The 21,498-nt window shown below is 47.2% G+C and overlaps 1 protein-coding gene across 4 annotated transcripts in view; it reads left to right on the forward strand.

The window, feature by feature from the left end:
- The first annotated feature begins 280 nt into the window (after nucleotides 1-280).
- Nucleotides 281-21,498, forward strand: part of FGD3 (FYVE, RhoGEF and PH domain containing 3) — a 64,001-nt gene continuing 42,783 nt past the window's right edge. For 3 of the 4 annotated variants that reach the window (XM_036854073.1, XM_036854074.1, XM_036854075.1), the window contains exon 1: nucleotides 281-618. The gene's annotated coding sequence lies outside the window, so the exon portion shown is untranslated. The remainder of the gene's footprint in view (nucleotides 619-21,498) is intronic. The other variant, XM_036854069.1, reaches the window with a different exon arrangement.

Consider the following 21,498-nt stretch of genomic DNA (forward strand, 5'->3'; position numbering starts at 1 on the left):
AAAAAGTCTGCAAGAGGGAGGATGGGTGGCAGAGGTGTTCAGAACAAGGACAAGGCCCCTCCCAGCCTGCCGGGGCCCCCTCCTTAGCCCATGACTGTAGGGACTCCCTGGCCCTACAGGTCCCACTAGCCTGTCGCCCACCCCCCCACCCTTCCTTGTTGCCATGGTGACAGTCGGCATCCCAGGCTGTGGGCTGCGGGCTGCACTCCCCTCACCCCTCCTGCTGGCTCTGGAGGAGCAGGCGGGCTTTGTCAGGGCTCAGCGTCTCCCTGCAGCTGCAAGACGGAGAAGAAAAGAGGCTGCCGTGGGTGCCACTGAGGCCCCTTGAGGGCCGGAACCGGCAGGCAGGGCCACTCCAGACCACCAGCCCCGAGCTTGTGGGGTCCCTGCCAGCCTCACCCTGGACTGACTGCCCACAGCACAGCGTGCCCAGAGGGAGGAGGCCAGCCCCGCCCCAGTGTGGGAACCTGGGGCGGTGTCCTCCTTGGTGATCTGCCTGGGGTCCCCTCCTGCAAACTGTCCCGGGCAGGAGTGGCTGATGGCGCTGCACAGGCCTGTGGAGAAACCCTGGCTCTGCTTGTTTCCGTGTTTCTTGGTTTTCCTCCTCAAGGGAAGGCGGTGAGTAGACGGGTGTCTGAAAAAGGGAGACTTTTTCTCGTTTCAGGTGGTGAAGTCCTAGGTGCGTCACTTCTCTGGGTTCCTTATTCTCCAGGGTTGTAGGGCTGGGGGATGGAACACTGCTGCTGCGTGACTTGAGGAGGGGGTCCCCCTGCATCTCAGCACACTGGGTCTAGGCTGACGACCTGGGCTGGCTTTGCTGAGGGGTCCCTGGCTCTTGAATGGAATTGTCCAGAATATTTTTTAAACAAATGCAGGATGTTGGATTCTGTAACGGGACCTGGTCTAATTCTGTATTTCCCTCACCCTCACCTCAGTCTTCTCCTTTCTTTTTAAATGGATGGGAAAGGAATAGAGTGTGTGCTTTAGAAATACCACTTCCTGAGGTTGCCATGATAACAGGGACCACATTTCAGATGTCAGGATTGTCTTTTAAAAAATAATAGATTTTATTTTTTTTAGAGTAGTTTTATGTTCACAGCAAAATTGAGGGGAAGGTACAGAGATTTCTCATATACTCCCCTGCCCCTGCTCCCTGCCTCCCCCATTATCATCATCCCCCATCAGAGTGGTGTATTTGTTACAACTGATGAACCTACACTGACACATCATAATCACCCAGAGTCCACGGTTTACATTAGGGTTCACTCTTGGTGTGTACATTCTATGGGTTTGGACAAATGTATCATAGCAGGTATCCACCTTTATAATATTGTACAGAGTAGTTTCACTGCTCTAAAAATCCTTTGTACTCCACTTATTCATCCCTCCTGCCTTAACCCCTGGCAAGTCTTGAACTCCAGTAGTTTTTCTGAAATGTCACACAGTTGGAATCATACAGTATGTAGCCTTTTTAGATTGGCTTCTGTCACCTAGCAGTATGCATTTTAGGTTCCAGGGTTGTCTTCTTTTTATTTCTTTTACTTACTTACTTTCTTTTACATTAGGAAAACCAGCCCTTCAGATAAATGTGGGCAAGGGGACTTTTTCTTTAAAGAGGCTGTAAAGTGCTCATTCCCAGGTCCTTGGTGACCCCAGGCTGTCCCTGGCTCTTTGGTGATGTGTTTCCTGCTCTACATCTGTGAATCAGGACAGTGAGAACATCTTAGCTGTTGTTGTGGATTTCTAGGGTGACTGGGTTGAATCAGCTTGCTTGAATCAGCTTGAAGTGAAAAGAATGATTATGTGTGTTGTGTCTGTGCACATACGTACGCAGACTCAATTCAAATGACAGCACACCCCAGCTCCAGATAGGTTGTTTACGAGAGGTTATATTGTGCAGAAAAGTTAAACATGTCTTGGCAGGCGTGGCTTTTCCTTCCAGGCCCCTATGTCTAGCCAGTTGGTCAGCTGAAGGCCAGCTGGCTTTGGACGCAGGGTCTGCTCTGTGTAGGCGAGGGTCCCAGCCTAGCCGGGTTGGGCTGGATCCCGACAGAGACCCCATCAAGCAGAGCTTGGGCTGGGCCTCAGTTTCCTCATCTGCACTTCAGGGGGTCTTGACAGCTCGTCCTCAGGCCCTTAGGGGCTCATTTGGTGACCTCAGCCGGGCTGTGGGGGGCCTGGCTCTGCTCTAGGCACTGGGAACAGACCAGCTCACACAGGTCTTGGGGGCTCAGAGCAGGACACGTCTGCCTGCCAAGCGAGTTGGTGGGGGGGCACACACCCAGGTGATGGTGGCCCCTCCCACCGCGTGACCTTAGGCCAGTGCTTCAGTTCCCCCAGCTGTCCAGTGGGGCTCACTGTGCGTAAAAGGAGCTGAGGGGTACAATCTGTGGCAGGTGGAGGCTGTCTGACTGAAGTACCTGCCAGGGCTGAGGGGACACCCAACCCAAGTTCCTGGGCTCCAGTTCTGCTTCAGTGCTTCAGTGCTTCGGGCCAGCTTTGGGGGTATCCACCTTCTCCGGGACACCCAGAGAAGAGGTTCCCCAGAACCAGGTTTGTAGTACAGCCATAGCTCAGCACTCCCAGCCCACCCAGGGCCGCCAGATGTCTGCGTGGGCCAACTGTGTCCAGTGAGCGGCGAGACACCAGTGTTTGCAGCAATCTTCCCGGGAAGAACTGAGAAGCTATCCCTTCCGAGCCAGCACCCTCCCCGCGTGCACTGCTGTGCCCTCGCCCTCTGTGTGCTGCCAAGGGGTATGGTCCCCCCTGCCCTCCCTCTACTTTCCCTGAGAGGCTCTCAGCCATCCTCTGTCCCAGAGCCACAGGCAAGATCCCTGTTAGGGTTTTACTAACTGACCAGCCAGTCACTACCCAACCACTAACCAGCTAGCTGACCTTCCTGCTTCTCATTTCTTTCCCTTTTCCTCCCTTCTTTCCCTCCCTCTCCCCCTCTTCCTCCCTCTCTCTCTTCCTCCCTTTCTCCCTTCCTTCCTTCCCATCTTGTTCCAGAAAGGATTTGGTTTAGCCTAAAGTATTAAGGATAAAGAGAAACAGGTGAATATAATGTAAGAGCTGGTTGTATTTGCAGACAGAACTTGTGTTGCGGGGGGCGTGAAGCCCCATGACCGAGTTCTGTGGGAGTTCTGGGCTTGAGCCTACCCATCTGAGAGCCCGGGTGTTGGAAGAAGGCAGGGGAGAGAGAAGGCTCTGTACCTGTGAGTTCAAGGTTGGCCAGTTTAGTCCGAGCCTCCTCCCCACTTCCAGGTCAGGCCCTTGTGAGCTATCAGAGCTCATGAACATTCTTCAGTCTAAAGAATGGAACCCAGAAACAGACCCAAGGAGCCCACTCAGAGGGGGTCTGAGGAGTGGGAGCCCCTAAATGACCATCCTCCTGGCTGTCCCTCCCAGCACTCTGTCTCCTGTCCCCTGCAGGAACAAGGGAGAGGGGACACCATGGAGGTGGACGACTCGCTCCCCCTTGGCCTGGCTGGGAGATAAAGGCTAAGTTGAGCGTGTTTAGAGGGAATTCCAACTGGCTTTCTAGAGATCCACCTGGGGCTTTTAAAATGAAAAGTTACTAGTGATATATGCTTGAACGGATAAGTGAGGAAGGCCTGTGTTCTCCTAGTACATAATTTTGCGTCTCAGAATATTTAACGTGGACTAAGCTGGATGAGGCTAGAATTTTTTGCTGAATGCATCTTACATTGAACTTATAGCATCCTAAAAGAAACTGCTGTCCCATGCAGATGTCAGGTTATATCTGCGGACTCCCATGTTCTTAACATCGTGTCTAAAGGATCCCTCATAGCTGGTGCTCAGGCTGCAAATTGGATAAAACTGCTGACCTCTGAGATGTAAGCCTCCTGGTCAACAGGCTGTGACTTTTCAGCAGCCTGTGCTGTTTCTCCAAAATGGGTCCAGGAGAGTGTGGCTGTTGCTTTTTTGTCCTAGATGATTGGTCAGGGAACCCTGGTGTAGGTGGGAGCCTGGCCTGTGTCCACCTGTGCGTGTGCATCATGTGCAGGGAATGTCTGCAGGAAACCATTGAAATGGTAACCTTGCTAAGGTCAGGAGCTGCTGCAGAGAAGGTCCTTCTTCCCTTCCCCATTCCCCACACGTATGGGGAGTCTAAGATCTTCTGTGGCAAAGGGGGCATCTGTTCTCTATTCGCTCCATGATCCTTTGTCTTAAACCAAGTTCCAAAAAATTTTGTCTGCAAAATAAACTATGCTGCTTAAGAAATAATCAATTGCAGGGGTAGACAGATGCTTCCAGCCTGCTATTGCTTCCTGACACTATCCCTCAGCTTTAGACCTCTGTTAAGGGACACTCAGGTCCTCTCCCCTTCCCCTCCTTTTCCCTCTCCCCATTCTTCCCTCCCTTACCTCCTTTCTCACTAGGACAGTGGTGCTGTGAGTAAATTCCAGTTCTCTCTAGTTACCTTCTCCCAGAGTCTCCAGCACAGCAGTGCCCTGAAACAAAGCCCTCTAAATAAGCAGAGCTGTTGATTTCTGAATTGCCTTTGGTTAATCAGGAGCAGAGACTAAGGAGCTGAATAAGAAAGGAAGGGTCCAAGTGCCTGTGCAAATGCCACCTGGCTAACTCTAATGTGGGTGGATCTTGAGCATGCAGGGGAGACCCTGCACCTCTCTGGGCTCTGCCATGCTCTGGTTGAGGCTGTGCAGTTGCCAGAACAATGTGGGAATCACCCTGTATCCAGACACCTGGACCTGAAGAGTGGGGAGTGGGGCAAGGTCACTCTTATTGTCTTACTCCTTCATATAGCTCTCTATTTACACAGTGATATTTTCTTCTTACAGGATTAAAAAAAAAAAAAATGTACCCTGGACACAGCACTTTCCTTTCAGTGTAGATCATCAGAGCTCTTTGTTAAAGATAAGAGGTTGCTTCCACTTCAGGCTTGAATGTCATTGCAGCCCACATGAGGGCCTCTCTGTAATTATCCTGTCCTGTCTGGAAAGCTCTTAAATGCCACTTCATCCAAGGGTTTGAGGCTGAGATTGCTTCTCCAGTGCAATGCCAAAGGCTTCTCTTGGCTGAGATGACTAAACTGTCAAATATTTTTAGAGCAGTTCTTTTTTTTTTTAATAAGAAAGTAAAGCGAATGATGCTTAATCAGCTCCTCACTGCCCACCCCGTAGCCCTGTGTTGGTGTGAAGGGGCTCTCTCACTGTCACCTGCCCAGGATGTGGCCTCACAGACTCCAGGTGCTGGCCTGTTCACCCTCCTAGCTGCCTGACTGCTGGTGAAGATGGGTGACGTTCAAGGCAGTGCCCAATTTAGGAAATATTTTAGGTCTTTGAACAAAACTCACTTTCAGTTTAGAGCAACCTAGAAAACTTTTTGCAAAAACATGTTTTCAGAAAGCAGAATTACACTCAGAGTCCCTTCTTTTGGGCTTTCTTGACCACATTTTTCCTAAAAGAGATTTAGGACAGCTAAGTAGAAATTAAAATTTCCATACGTAAACAGACGTGGAGACAGCTGGCTCTGACTGTGTAATAGCTGGAGGTTTGGAATATCAAAAGAGCAATGGAGAAGGCTTTATTCTCTTATTTTTAAATAGGTTGGCTTTTCTCCCAATTGCAAATACAATAAACGTTCTTCGTAGAAATTTAGATATTACCGAGAAACATTGAGAGGAGAATGAAAATTCCCAGAAGCTCACCACCCAAAGATGGCGAGGTTTTTGTGGGTCTGGAAAGATTTCCCTTTTCCTTTCCTGGGTCTTGTCTATTGATAAGTAGAATATTCATTAAGATTTGTCTTGGGGCCTGAAAGCTAAGTTGCACCCCCATCCAAAGCCTGTTGGATTCTCATCCCAGACTCCCGCTCGGCGAGTTTAGCATTTCTGTGGCTCTCGCCTGCCTTGTGGAAAGGAAAATGACAGTGCTGGACACTTTGTCCTATCCTTGGAGTCTGACAGGTGCCCCCAGTGCCTGCTGCATGTGTGCCCCATGTGACCAGTGAGTGGAAGGGGTATGGGCACAGGGCTCACTTGTGCAAGTGTTTGTCTTTCTCTGTCCAAATGATTTCACATAGCATAATACCCTCAAAGTCCAACCATGTTATTGAAAATGGCAAGATTTCATCTTTTTTTTTATGGCTGAGTAACATTCCATTGTGTGTGTGTGTGTGTGTGTGTGTGTGTATGAAACATCTTTATCCATTCATCTATCAATGGACACTTAGGTTGCTTCCATATCTTGGCTATTGTAGATAACACTGCAATAAACATAAGGGTGTTCAAATTAGTGTTTTTGTTTTCCTCAGAAAAATACCCAGAAGTAGAATTGATGTATCATATGGTAGTTCTATATTTAATTTTTTGAGGAACCTCCATACTGTTTTCCACAGTGGCTGCACCAATTTACATTCTCACCAGCAGAGCATGAGGGTTCCCTTTTCTCCACATCCTCGCCAACACTTGTTATTTGTTGTCTCTTTGATAACAGCCATTCTAACAGATGTGAGGTAATATCTCTTTGTGGTTTTGACTTGCATTTCCCTGATGATTAGTAATGTTGAGCATCTTTTCATGTGTCTGTTGACCATCTGTATGTCTTCTTTGGAAAAAATGTCTATTCGGGTCTTGTGCCCATTTTTTTTTTTTAAACATCTTTATTAGAGTATAATTGCTTTACAGTGTTGTGTTAGTTTCTGCTGCACAACAAAGTGAATCAGCTATATGCATACGTATATCCCCATATCCCCTCCCTCTTGTGTATCCCTCCCACCCTCCTTATCCCACCCCTCTAGGTGGTCACAAAGCACAGAGCTGATCTCCCTGTGCCATGCAGCTGCTTCCCACTAGCTATCTATTTTACATTTGGTAGTGTATATATGTCCATGCCACTCTTTCACTTCGTCCCAGCTTACCCTTCCCCCTCCCCATGTCCTCAAGTCCATTCTCTACGTCTGTGTCTTTATTCCTGTCCTGCCCCTAGGTTCATCAGAACCATCTTTTTTTTTTATTTTAGATTCCATATATATGTGTTAGCGTACAGTATTTGTTGTCAGAATGGCCATCATCAAAAAATCTACAAACAATAAATGCTGGAGAGGGTGTGGAGAAAAGGGAACCCTCTTGCACTGTTGCTGGGAATGTAAATTGGTACAGCCACTATGGAGAACAGTATGGAGGTTCCTTAAAAAACTAAAAATAGAACTACCATATGACCCAGCAATCCCACTACTGGGCATATACCCTGAGAAAACCATAATTCAAAAAGACACATGCACCCCAATGTTCATTGCAGCACTATTTACAATAACCAGGACATGCAAGCAACCTCAGTGTCTGCCCATTTTTTAATTGGGTCGATGTTGAGTTGTATGAGTTTTTTGTATATTTTGGATATTAATCCCTTATCAGATATATTGTTTGCAAATATCTTCTCCCATTCAGTAGGAGGCCTTTTCATTTTATTGATAGTTTCCTTCACTGTGCAAAAGTTTTTAATTTTAATTTTTTACTTATTTTTGCTTTTGTTTCTCTTGCTTGAGGAGACATATCCAATAAATATTGCTAAGACTGATGTCAAAGAGGGTACTGTCTATGTTTTCTTCTAGGAATATTATGGTTTCAGGTCTTACATTTAAGTCTTTAAACCATTTTGAGTTTATTTTAGTATATGGTGTGACATAGTTCAGTTTGATTCTTTTGCATGTATCTGTCCAGTTTTCCCAACACCATTTATTGAAGACACTATCTTTTCCTCATTGTATATTCTTACCTCCTTTGTCATAGATTAATTGATCATTTAATTGTGGGTTCATTTCTGGGCTCTCTATTCTGTTTCATTGATCTATGTGTCTGTTTTTGTGCCTGTACCATACTGTTTTGATTACTGTAGCTTGGTAGTGTAGTCTGAAGTCAGGGAGCTTGATAAATCCAGCTCTGTTCTTCTTTCTCAAGGTTGTTTTGGCTATTCGGGGTCTTTTGTGTTTCCATACAAACTTTAGAATTATTTGTTCTCGTTCTGTGAAAAATCCCTTTGGTATTTCGATAGGGATTGCAGTGAAACTGTAGATTGCCTTGGGTTGAATGGTTATTTTAACAATATTAATTCTTCCAATCCATGAGCACAGTATATCTTTCCATTTGTTTGTGTTGTATTCAACTTCTTTCATCAATGTCTAGAGTTTTTTGAGTACAGGTCTTTTACCTCCTTGTTTAGATTTATTCTTAGGTATTGTTATTCTTTTTAATGCAATTGTAAATGGGATTGTTTTCTTAATTTCTTTTTCTGATAGTTCATTGTGAGTGTATAGAAATGCAATAGATTTCCGTATATTAATTTTGTATCCAGCAAATTTACTGAATTCATTTATTAGTTCCCATAGCTTTTTGGTTGCATCTTTAGGATTTTTTATACAGTAAGTCCCCAACATGCAAACAACTTCCATTCCGAGAATGCATTCGTAAGTCCAACAAAGTTAGCCTAGGTAACCAACTAACACAATCGGCTATATAGTACTGTACTTTGATAGGTTTATAATACTTTTCACACAAATAATACATAAAAAGCAAACACAAAAAAAAAGAAAACATTTTTTAATCATACAGTAACTGAAAAGTACAGTACAACAGCTGGCATACAGGGGCTGGCATCAAGTAAACAGGCAAGAAGAGTTACTGACTGGAGGAGGGAGAGGAGGTGGGAGATGGTAGAGCTGAAGGATCATCAGCAATAGGAGACAAAGAGCAAGCTGCAATTTCACTCACACCTGACAGTGATGGAATGCACATTCTCATCTTTGAAAGTTCTCATCTTGAAGGTTCATATGTAGGGAACTTACTGTATATATCATGTCATCTGCAAACAGTGACATTTTTATGTCTTCCTTTCCAATTTGGATTCCTTTTGTTTCTTTTTCTTGTCTGATTGTTGTGGCTAGGACTTCCAATACTATGTTGAATAAAAGTGGTGAGAGTGGGCATCCTTGTCTTGTTCCTGATCTTAGAGTAAATGGTTTCAGCTTTTCACCATTGAGTATGATGTAGATTCTTGGAATTTTCTTTGTAGACAATCATGTCATCTGTAAATATGGATGTTTTTATTCCTTCCATCCTGTTCTGTATGCATTTTAGTTCCTTGCCTTGCACTGGCTAGAGAATCCACCACTCTGATGAATAAGAATAGTGAAAGCAGACATCCTTGCCTTGTTCTCATTCTTAAGGGAGGTTATGGGCTGTATTGTGTCCTGCAAAATTTATATGTTGAAATCCTAATCCTCAGCACCTCAGAAAGTGACTATATTAGGAGATTGAGCCTTTAAAGAGGTAATTAAATTAAAATGAGGTCTTGCAGGTAGACCTTAATCCAATATGACTGGTGTCTTTATAAGAAGAGGAGATTAAGATATAGACACACACAGACAGAGGGAAGACCATGTAAGGGCACAGAGAGAAGACTGTCATCTCCAAGCCATGGAGAAAAGCTTCAGGAGAAACCAGCCCTGCTGACACATGAATCTCAGACTTTAGTCTCCAGAACTATGAGATAATACATTTTGTTGTTGTTTCTATGGTATTTTGTTATGGCAGTTCAAGCAAACTAATACCCACACTCTCACCACAGAGCCCCAGAGAATACCACACTTCAACTTCATAGACGAGTTCTGCCTGTTCTTGAACTTCATCTAAATTAGTCTTTTGTGCTTGGCTTCTTTTGAGAAGCATCCATATCACTGGTATATCAGTAATTCATTCCTTTTAATTCCATATTATGGCTATACCACACTTCGCTTATTCATTCTCCAGTTGGTGGCCATTTGGGTTTTTTCCAGTTATGAATTATTATGAATAGGGCTGCTATAGACATTTGTGACCAGGTCTTTGTGTGGACAGATGTTTTCTTTTCTCTTGGGTAGACTCCCTAGGAGTGGAATTGTTGGGTCATAGGGCAAATGTATGTTTAACTTCATAAGAAAATGCCAAGCAATTTTCCAAAGCAGTTGTACAATTTTATGCTTCCACCAGCACTGTGTGAGTTTTGTTTGCTCAGCATTCTTGTCAACACTTAGTATTGTCAGTCTTTTTCATGGTAGCCATTCTGGTGGGGCATGGTGATATCTCATTGTAAATTTAATTTGCATTTCCCTGATGACAGGTGATGCTGAGCACCTTCCCATGTGCTTTTTGCCCATTTAGATAACTTTTCTTAGTCAAGTGCTTCGTTTAGTCTTTTCCTCAAAAAAATTTTTTTTGTTAGACCATTTGTCTTTTTTCTTATTGATTTGTAGGGATTCTCTATATATTCTGGACACAAGTCCTTTGTCGGATAGATGTATTACAAATATTTGCTTTCAGTCTGTGGCATGCGTTTTCATTTTCTTAATGGGCACAGGTTTTTGATGAGCACAGGTTTTTCATGTTGATGAAGTTCAGTTAGTCAAGTTTTACTTACATGGCTAGTGCCTTTTATAGCTTAAGAAATCTTTGCTTACCTTGAATGCATGAATGTTTTCACCTATTTATTCTTAGAACCTTTCTAGTTTTATTGTTCACAGTTAAGACTGTGATTCATTTCCAGTTATTTTTATGTGTGTGGTGTGAGTGGAGGGTCAAGGTTCATTTTTCCATGTAGATAACCACTTATTCCAGCTTGTTGAGAGGGTTTTCCTTTCCCATTGACAAGTGTTGGCACTTTCACTGAAAATCAACTTGATCATGTGAATGTGAGTCCATTTCTGGACTCTATTCTGTTCCATTGATCTATTTCTCTATCCCTATGCTAATATCACACTGTCTTGATTTTTTATTTAATTTAATCTTATTATTATAGCAATGATTTTACTTAATAAATTAAATCATTTTATATTTTATAGTAAGACCTGTGCTGTGGTAATCTATTGAACTAGTTCTCTATTGTTGGGCATCCAGAACACCTCCAATTTTCCCCTATTACAAATATGACTGTACTGCATGTCCTTACTCATCTGTGTGAACATGAAGGATTGACACCTGGAGGGGGCAGAGCTGTGTGGGAGGGGGTGACCTGTGTATTGTCATCCTTGTTTTGGTCGAGGCTCCAGACTGCCTCCCACAAGGTGGTTGGGGGTGGGGGAGTGGTGCACCCCAGGCACTACTCTGACCCTTTCCAAGCCAACCTCCAGTGTTTGGTGCCTGTGGAGTGCTATCTCATGTCTTGGTTCTGTGCTTTGTCATGGAGACAGCCATGAGAGGAAGTAGAATTTTTTTGTTTGTTTTAATTATCTTAGTCTTACAAAATGATTAAATTAAAATTAGGTAATATGGTTACATGGCTAAAAATACAAAAAGCTACAAGAGAAATCTCACTCCCACCCCTATCTTCATTCACCCCTTTCCTCTTGTTCTCTATAGATAACCATTTTAAACTGTTTTTAAACATTTTCAAACTTACAGAAAAATTGTAAGAATTGATTCACCAAGTGTCAATATTTTCCCATATTTGCTGTCTCTCTCTGTATATATAGGCAGATTTTTTTTTGTCAGAACCATTTGAAAAAAAAACCTTTCAGAGCTCACGGATGGAACGTTTTGTGGCTAGGTACTTCCCATTGTGTCACTCAGGCTCTGGTCATCTCATTTTAGTGACTAGCTGCATCATCCTTTGAGGTGGCTTTGCCAGATCCCCCCATTGTGTAAATTTCCCTCTGCAGTTAGCGGGTGGCCATGTGATTTATCAGCAAGTCCCCCCTAGGTGGGTCTTTGTTGTTTCCAGACTTGCTCTTATCAGCCCTGATGCAGGGAACCACCTGGCACACTGTTGTTGTGTACCTGGGCAGGTGTGCCTGCAGAACTGATTTCTGGAGAGTTGAATTCAGGGCATATGTGCCCTTTCACCCTCCCATCCACCATGTGGAAGGAGCCTCTTCCCACAGCCTCACCTCCCCCCTCCCCCAGTCATTGCCAATCTGACGGGGAGAAAATGTATCTCAGTGTGGCTGTAATCTGTAGTTCTCTCATTATGTGTGAGGTGTTTAAAAACCACTCACATTTCCTTTTCTATGATTATCGGTTCCTGCCCTTTGCCCAGAGTTACTGGCTTCTGGATCATTCCACAGTTCCACTCACCGCCCCCCACCCCCAACACCCTTATTTGGACTTAAATGATGGAGAGTGACTCATCTGATGGCAGCTCAGCCACCTGAATCTTAAAAACTAAAATGAACCATTTTGGAATAAAACCAAAATGGTTTTAGGTTGAGTCAGATTAACTCATCTAACTCCACATGTATAAATCTGATAAACAGCAAACAAATTACTTTACATCTGGTAGCTGTTTTTATCATCCTTTTGTCCCTCATGCTGCCTCACTGATTGACACATGAACCAGGAAGTTATTTAGAATGTGAAATGCCATAAGAGACAAGATTTTGAGAGAAAGCCTAACTTGCTCATGGCCTCGCAACAGGACTGTTCCATCTCATTAAAATATTCAGTACTGAGTTTATAATCCCTTTATTATGGAGTAATTTTAGATATACAGACAAGCTGCAAAGATAATACAAGTTCCTATACCCTTCACCCAGCTTGCCCCAGCATGGGCATCTACAAAACCAGGTTCCCTTTGTCAAGAAATTGGCATTGGTAGAATACCATAAACTGCAGTCTGTAGTCAGATTTCACCAGCATCCAATCTGGGGTACCATATTATATTTAGTGTATTGGATTTAAAAAAAATTTTTTTTAAGCTTTTATTTTTTAAGAGTAGTTTTACTTTCACAGCAATGTTAAGAGGGAAAAGGGATGTTCCTATATACCCCTTGCCCCTACACATACATAGCCTTCTCATTAACAACCCCCGCACCTCCCCCAGAGTGGTACATTTGTTGCAATTGACTAACCTACATTGACAGATCATAATCATGCAAAGTCCATAGTTCACATTAGGTTTCACTCTTGGAGTATATTGGATTTTAATGTTATATGTGCCCAGAGTTCTACTAAAAGATAGAAGAGAGAATTAGGTTCTCTTTGTATAAGTTTTTATACAAGGAAATAAAACACCTTAAGTCTTAATGTTTCTAATGTCTTGTCACAGCATATTGAATAAATGTTGGTTTTACCATTTTTCATCTTTCTATATTTATAGCAACAGTGAGAGATTTTCAATGTTCTGAAAAACATTTCTAAAGCTCCTGGAACAATGGTAGTTTTCCCCTTCGGTCAGGACCATTTTCTTGCAGGCCATTTTCTTGGTTCCACACTGCTGTGCAGTGGGGACTGCCTGCTGCCTGGCCGGTGAGAAGGGATTTGTTGATGCCGGCTCTGGGTCATTGTGTTGGCACAGGATACCCCATCAGGGACACTGAAGTGGTGTTGGGGTGTGGTTTTGGCCTGATCCCCAAGGACACAGAGAGGACTGTGGGGCAGGGAGCGCACGCAGGGGCCAGAAGCGGCGCTGAGGGGCTCTGATGGGAGACCACTGGGCTGACAGCTCTTGGAAGATCCAGAAGAGTGGCTGCTCCGTGTGTCTCCCAAGTTGCCCAGTACTGAAGCAGCGATTGCCCAACACCCTTGGTCCAGAGTGTCCACCTGATGGCTCACAAGAGTGTCCTGGGAGAGGTCGCTGGCACCTACAGTACTGAAGGACAGCAAGAGCTAGGTCATCTCAGATCAACACAGGCAAGAAGACAGGGCTATCCCCAGGCCTGCCACTTCCTGGTGACAAGGAAACTGGAGGCTCTGTTCTCTGCCCTGCTCAGAGCCAGAGGATTTGATGGGATCTCTGAGCGTCCACTCAGAATGTACGCAGGTGGGTTAGGCACCCCCTTTTCTAACAGGGGCTTTTCCATTGCTGGCGGCTGTGAGTAAACTCTGAATTTGTCCCCACGGGAAAGTCTCTTAAACATCAGAGTCTCATACGGGGCTTAGATATGATCACAAAGCTCAATGACACATACAGTATAGGTGAGAGGTGACTTTTGCCCAGAGCTAGTGCTTTTGCTGTCCCTTGGCCTCTGTGTCTGCAGGAAAACCTCAGTGAGGCCTGGCCACACATTTGATTCTGCACATTCTGGGGCCATCAGATGTCCACAGCCAGGGACACCCTTGCATGACCGGAGGATGTACCCTGGTGGTTGATCTTATTCTGAGCAGCATTTGGGGTGGGCCTGTGGGTGCCAAGTTACCCCACAAATCCAGCCCAGGCAGAGTCTGGCTCAGGCATGTGCTTACTAAATACCAGCTGGGAAAGAAGGGTCCTACCAGCAGACCAGAACCATGAAGGGGGACTGGTGGAGATACTCGAGGAAGGCTGTGACCCTGCTTCTGGGGCTGGGTTGATGGTGGTTGTTGGGAGATGCGGAGTAGGACAGAGAGCAGAGAGGAACGGGGATGAGCTGGAACCTGCTAGCGCTCCTGTTTGGGTCTCTCTCATCTAATCACAATGACTTTCAGAAAGGGAGACACCGCTTCACTTTCATCTCCCAGATCATGGGCAAATTTCCCTTGTGACCAGCCCTAACTCAGGTCCCCAGGGAGAATGGGTTCTGGGGGACAAAGGTTCTGCTTAGCTCATCGACAGTCTGGGGTCCAGTGCTCTCCATCTGGTGGCTCCTGGCCTGACTTCCATGCATTTGCCTGGCAGATGGGGAAGAGGGAGCTGTAAGATTGTGTGGGCATTTTTTGAGAGGCCAGGCCTGAAGGGGGTATGTCGCTCCCATTGTCCAGTGCTGGCAACATGGCCCACCATCAGCAGGGGAGGTCGGGAGTGATAAGATGTGGTCACTTCACTCTCCAAAAGAAAGTGGAGACGGTACTGTCCTGTACTCCTCACACTCAAGGAAGTGTAAATAAGAAACAACCATATGTGGCCATTTTATGTTCAATATTTTATACTATAAAAATACTCGTTTTGGATGACCTCTGTTCCTCAAGCTGGGACACAGCACTCTCGGAGTGAACGGAGAACCAGGGAGTTCAGGGTTGGGCAGGAAATTAATGTACAGATGTACAGAGAGACAAACAAATTTATAGAGAGGCTCCGTAAACCCTGGACTTAACCCGCAAGGCCTCTTTCTTCACGCTTTCCACTGTTCTTCGTGCAGACCTGTTTGTTGAAGGGCACAACAGTAAAGTCAGGTAAGAATCATGGGATTGGAGATACACGAAACGTAGCTAACATTCAATTCGCGAATCACTCGGTTTATTGCACACAATCAGCACACAACAGAGCTTAGTCAAAGTAGGGAGAAAATAGGAAAGAGGGTAATGAATCACTCCAGGGACAAGTCCTGGAAGGAGGCATCTCAGCACCAGCCGCAGTCTCTGGTCCAGCAACGGGTGTCTTGACAAGTGTGAGTGGCAAGTCGCTTCTGCTCCAGCAGAGCCTCCGGCAGGTCCGTCTGGAACAGCCCTCAGCAGCGTGGAGCCGGGTCCTCCAGCAAAGAGCCTTTAAGTCATTTGGCTCAGTGGTCTCAACTTTTAAGAAGTCAGTAAGGTGTAATGGTTACACCCCAGGGGGTTTTGTCTCTATTAGTCACCCCTTCTGTTCCCGAAATCTTTCCAAGGATGTTGCCAAACAAGTTCCTTATCTATATTGACACTCTCAGTGTATTACACTCACAGTCGTGTATTGGACATTTCAAAACAACCAGTATGGAAGTTCACATTCACCACTGTGACTCCATCTTGAATTACTTAATGTGGCTTAAATCTCATGTGTTTCACACAAGATGAGTAGGAATCATAACACAAAAGAAATCATATCACAAGACCTTCCTGGGTTCCGCGCCGGCCTGTCCCTTATTCCAAGAGACTGCCCCATACTCTCCTCTGTGAGGGCTGAGAGCTAGGCAGCAGCCCCACCTCGGGATGTGGGCTCTGCCCCATTCAATGTCCCCAAGACCAGTTTCTTATGGCTGGCCTGGGGCTCTCTCCCTTTGGATCACTTACTGAGTGAAATGAGTGAACATTCCCCCTGGTAGAAAGCTCTCTGCTCACCCATTCTCTCCAGCCTTTGGTTCCACACAAGTCCCTTTTGGTGACTGCTTTCAGGGTTCTTCTGCCTTCCTCAGATGGGCTGCCCCTAGGTCCTTGCCAGCTGTCCTGGTAGGTGGGGCTGGGGTTTTCTGGGGCAGAGCAGGGGCCATGGGGGGAGCCCTCCTGATCAGTGTTGTCCCCTGTGCCGTGAGCTGCTTGGGGGAGGAGTGAGCATCCCCTTTGGAGGATGGATGGGCAGAGGGATGACGGTTTGGGGCACTTGGCCTTCCCCTGAAGAGCCTCTGATTCGTGAAGCTATTCAGGGCCATCGAGAGTGAATGACAGAATCTTCAACATTGTTACCAGGGAACGCTTCAGGGTTGAGGAAACAATTTGGACCATTGGGTCACTAATGAAATAATTGGATAGAGAAATAGGAATGTGTACCATTAATACCCTGTAGTCACCTCTTCATTTTGGGCTGATGCCCCCTGACCTTAAGGTGATGCCCATTTCCTGATGACCATATTATATCATTGCATAAGAGATCTATCTATTATTGTATAACGAAATGCCCAAAACTTAAGTGGCTTAAAAAGACAGGAAACACTTACCAACTCAGTTTTGGTGGGTCAGCAATTTGGGTACAGTTTACCTCTGGCTTGGGGTCTCTTGCGAGTCTGCAGTCTTACCCAGAGACTTGACTCTGGGTAATTCACTCCCTCATGGCAAGTTGGTGCTGGCTGTTGGCTGGGGGCCCAGCTCCTCCACACATGGGGCTCTCCTCAGAGATGTTTGAGCACTATCATGACATGGCAGCTGGCTCTCCCAGAGCAAGTGACCCAGGAGAGAAAGGCAGAAGCTGCAATGTGATGGGTGACCTGGCCTCAGAAGTCACCCTCGATATTTCTGCAGTGTCCTATTGGCTGCATTACTGGGTCAACCCTATTCAAAGGGGGCATGGCTGCAGAAGAGTGGGATCACCAGGAACCATCTTGGGAGCTGACTGCCACAAGCACTCTTCTTGCTGGATGGTGTCACCTCCCAGTGGAGACCCCCGTCTCAGGATGAGAGGGCACTTCACCCCAGTTCTGCTTTCTGGCCATGCCCCGCCACCACATGACCTTTGGGTCATTATACCTGGTCTGCTGCTGTGCTGCCAGGGTTCATCTCTGCTTTCTTAGGTCAGTTCTGTACAGCAGAGGTCTGGGCTTGGGTCTCCATGTCCTGATGGAGCCCCCCTGCCACTCTCTTGTCTGAGCGATGTCAACAAGGGGAGGTTGGTGGCAGGCACTGTCCTTCCCAGCCTGGGCTAGAAGCATTCCGATGGTCAATCTGCCACAGGCCAGGCTCTCGTTCCTCACAAAAACTCCAACCACGCATCCTGTATTATCTCCATTTTATGAGAAGAATTGGAGCTCCGAGTGGCTCAGTGATGTGTGGAGGTCACACAACCTGTGAGCCAGGATGTGAAGCCAGGTGCCCCTGAAACACAGGCCACCCTGTCTTCTGTCACCTGCTGACCGGGCTACTCTGAGTCCTCAGTGATGGCTGGGGGCCAGATGGATCTCATCCTCACCTTGGTCTTCAGATTCCTGGAGGGAGATGCACCTGTGTATCCTAGAGCTGGGCCTGGGTCCAGGGTGGCCATACTCCTAGGGTCTGGCACATGGTGGCTTTCACTGAAATTAGTCATGGAGGTGAGTGAGAGCTCATCAGTGTCCTAGTGGTACAATTCTTCAAATCTTTGGTCAAAAGGAAGAATATCTGGAGGTGGAAGTGGGTAGCATGTCTCAGCCTACCCCCTCCCAAACAACTGGTAAATATTTAGTAGAACTGAGGGTGGAAGGAAGTCCCTTCTCCAGCTGGTGTGGGCATCACTTAGAAACTCGTGGAGAAACATGGCTGTGTGCTCTGCCAAGGGAGGTCAGGGTGGGCTGGAGAAATTATCTCATTAACTGGCCCTTTTGATTATTTCATTCGTTACACTCACATGATCCCTGTGTGTTAGGTACTGCCTCTGAGGGGGCCTCTATGGTGACACCCCTGCAACAACAAGGAAACCAAGGCCCAGAGAAATTGCTTTGTTTTTTTAAAAGCATGTAAGCCTGGATGAAGAATCCATCATTTAAATTAGGTCAGAATTCGTGGTCTAAGCCTTGTAGGAATCCTGTATCTTTATATATTTACTTTCACCCTAGAAGTCATGGAGCCCTCCCTGTGGGTGCTGGGGGTGCTGGATTGGGCTGGAGCATCCATTGTGGAACAGGTCTCCTCAGGAAGTGGCGGGGGACAGGTTTCACCCCTGGGAGCTTCTTGAAATAATCTGTTTTCAGTGGGACCTCTCAATTTTCCAACCGTCTGCGGCCATTTTCACCGTTCCCACCAAAGAAGACCTGAAGAAGCCTCTAGGGGCCCATTGGGCCCTTTCTTTGATCTAGGGGCCACTGCCTGTATGGTCTGGGGCCAGTCCCACTGCTCAGGCACTGAAGACACTGACGACCCCTCTCTGAGGGTCTGAGCGACAGGCGCCTGGAGGTCTGCTTAGAAAAACCCACAGAGGCAGAGGCAGAATGGCTGCAGCCTCCACGCCCAGAACAACTCAGGGACACCCAAGCAACCTGTTAAACTTTAAACCAACACAGGCCAGGATGGCCTGGGCCTTGGACAGCGTTCCAGCCGGTTTGGGCTGTATTTTTGCAAATAAGGCAGGGGGAGAACCAGTGAGCTTGGATGTGTGATAGTGCGGAAATGCAAATGCACTGTCGTTTAGTGACCCATATTGCGAAAACCAGCAAAAGGAAGTTGTGTTTTGCTACTGCCTGAAGTCAGTCCTGGAGAGAAGTGTGTGTGCCGCAGAAGACAGGTGAGTGGTGCTGGCTTCGGGGTCTTTGCCAGCCCTGAGAGCCTGTGCTGGTCCTGTAAGGGGCACTTTCGGGGTTAGGGGAAGTTCAGAGCAGGAGCCATTTGGGGTCGGATGTTTTCAAGGCAGGAAGCTGCCGTGGTGGCGCTGAGTGGTGTCTTGTGTCCCTTTGTCTTCCTGTGGTGCCTCTGGCATGATTTGTAACAAGTCAGGTTATTGTGGGCATTATCGAACAGCAAATGAGCACACCTGCCAGGACAATGTTGGGTGTCATCTGTGGTGGCTTAGACTCTAGCAAAGATGAACCTGAGGCCAGGGTCCCTGAGTAGGCTGGGCCTACAGAGGAGGGATGAATGGTCCCAAACACAGTCCCTAGGGGGTTAGACCTTTCCACATGGTGGGGCTCCAGAAGATTCCTCTGCAATCTGCATTTTAGGTACTGACAGACAGGGCCTATCCATGATTGTGCTACTAGGAAGGAAGGCCGAGCCCATCAGGGCCTCCTCAGAATTCCACACTGTGCCCAGACAGTGCAGGGTGGTGGGCGGACCACCTGTGAGAGGCTCGCAGACTGGGGGAGGCTCATGGGCAGCCATGGGGTACCAGAGGCAGCTGTGTTTGTGCCCGTTGTACAGAGTGGACATGTTCTAGGGCACGACTGCACCCAGAGCACTTGGCTCCCAGGACCCTCTGGGGTTTGTAGTGTGGGAGTCCCTGTGATTGCTGACAATCAGCCCCTTTACAGCTTCTTGCGGTCAGTGAGGTGCTGTGGAGTCCCCTTTGGAGGCGGAAAGTTGGGCCTGGAGTTCTCTGAGACCCCACTGGAGAGGGGAAACTGAGCATGGGGCAGCAGGTGGCTGGTGCCCTGCTGATGTTAGTGGCCAACTGGGACGTTTGGCTTGCAGCCCCTCCCCCAGCTTGTGACTTTGGGCAGATGCTTTGACCACCTAGCTTTCCTGTATGTGAACTGGGGTCTGAGTGTTGCCAGGCTCCGGAGGTGAGCACAGCCTCCTGGAGGCTGGGTGTGCTTGGGGCAGCTCTGCTATTATTCGGATTAGTCCTCAGACAAAACCCAGGGTGACCTCGCTCCGCCGTTCTTTCAGGAGAGGAAACTGAAGGCCACAGAGAAACTGAGACCCACCACTTGCCCTAGACCATGGACTGCAAGATGCCAAGCCGGGCAAACTCAAACCTTTGGAGCCTGACAGCTTGACTGGCAAGTGGCCCTGGGGCTGGGTGGGGCCGGGTGCAGAGGGGGAGGAAGTGGTTTGTCTCCAGCTGGTTGGTTGCAGGAGGCCAGAGGCCCTGGTTCCGCTCCTTGGGCTGATGTCTGTCTCCCCACTAAAACCAGCACCTCCAAATATGCAGTGCCTCGCAAAGCTGGACAAGACTGTGTGCTCTGCACACACAGAAGCCTGGACTGTGGTAGGTCTGTTGGGGTTAAAGCTGAGATGAGGTGCTGAGTGAGGCCCCAGAGGAAGGGTGAGGCTTTGCTGCCCAGAGCCCCTTGAGAACCTAGGGTGGTGGGTGTCCCTGGACCCAAAAGAGTGACCATGGAAGAGTCGCTGATCCAGTGCCAGGAGCACCTGCCTTGCTGCATCCTTGCCACCTTCTCCAGGTGGGCTCTGACGACCCCACTGACAGATGAGGAAACAGGTCCATGGAAAAGTGGGTGAACATAGGAGTAAAAATGTAACCTTGGGGCAGTATTAACCATAGCCGGGATGTGAAATCCAAACCTGGATGGGGTGTCACTCACTTGCATGACCCCCTGGCTACCCACAGCTATGAGATCCATCCTGGCTCCAACAACCAGGTCCCATCCCCTCCCTTTCTGGGCTCACCCACCTAGGCACACTGTCAGCTCTTCAGATGGCCTGGCTCACTCTTGTTTGCTTTGTGCCCTTCCCTCTGTCTGATGCTATCTGATGCTGTTCCCTCTGTCTGGGACACTGGTCTCTCTGCCTCAGATGCTGTTCTCTCTGTCTGAGATAATGTTCCCTCTGCCTGGGATATTGTTTCCTCTGTCTGGGACACTTCCCTCTGCCTGAGATGCTGTTGCCTCTTCCTGGGACACTGTTCCCTCTGTCTGAGACTCTATTCCCTCCGTCTGGGATGCTGTTTCCCCTGTTGGGACATTGTTTCCTCTGTCTGAGATGCTGTTCCCTCTGTCTGCAATGCTGTTCCCTCTGTCTGAGGCTCTATTCCCTCTGCCTGAGAGGCTGTTTCCTCTGCCTGGGATGCTGTTTCCTCTGTCTGCAATGTTGTTCCATCTGTCTGGGATACTGTCCCCTCTGTCTGAGCCCCCATGTGTGATGACTGGTCACCTAGGTCCCCAGTGAAGTGGATGGTGGCTGACCTTACACATCAGCTCTGGGGGTTTTGGTGGGGCCCACTTGGAGCCCCTCGGTGCCCAGGGCACAGACCTCTTGCTGGTGCAGATGTGTGGCTTTAGGAAGGTGAATCCATTGTCTGGGTGTCCCTTTTGCTGTAATTACCTGACAGGGTCCCTGTGAAGTTAGATGAGATGACGTGGGGCTGTCGAGTGATGGACTGTAGGAGGTGGGATTTGACCTTCTGTAATATAGATTTGCATTTTATATTTTCAAAATTTGGACTCAGCCAGAGGACATTTTTGTATGGTTATGTAAAAGTACATATTAGAAGGGAAATAAGACCGCTTGAGATGCTGATT

This window comes from Balaenoptera musculus, chromosome 6 (assembly GCF_009873245.2).
Source record: "Balaenoptera musculus isolate JJ_BM4_2016_0621 chromosome 6, mBalMus1.pri.v3, whole genome shotgun sequence".
Lineage (NCBI taxonomy): Eukaryota > Metazoa > Chordata > Mammalia > Artiodactyla > Balaenopteridae > Balaenoptera > Balaenoptera musculus.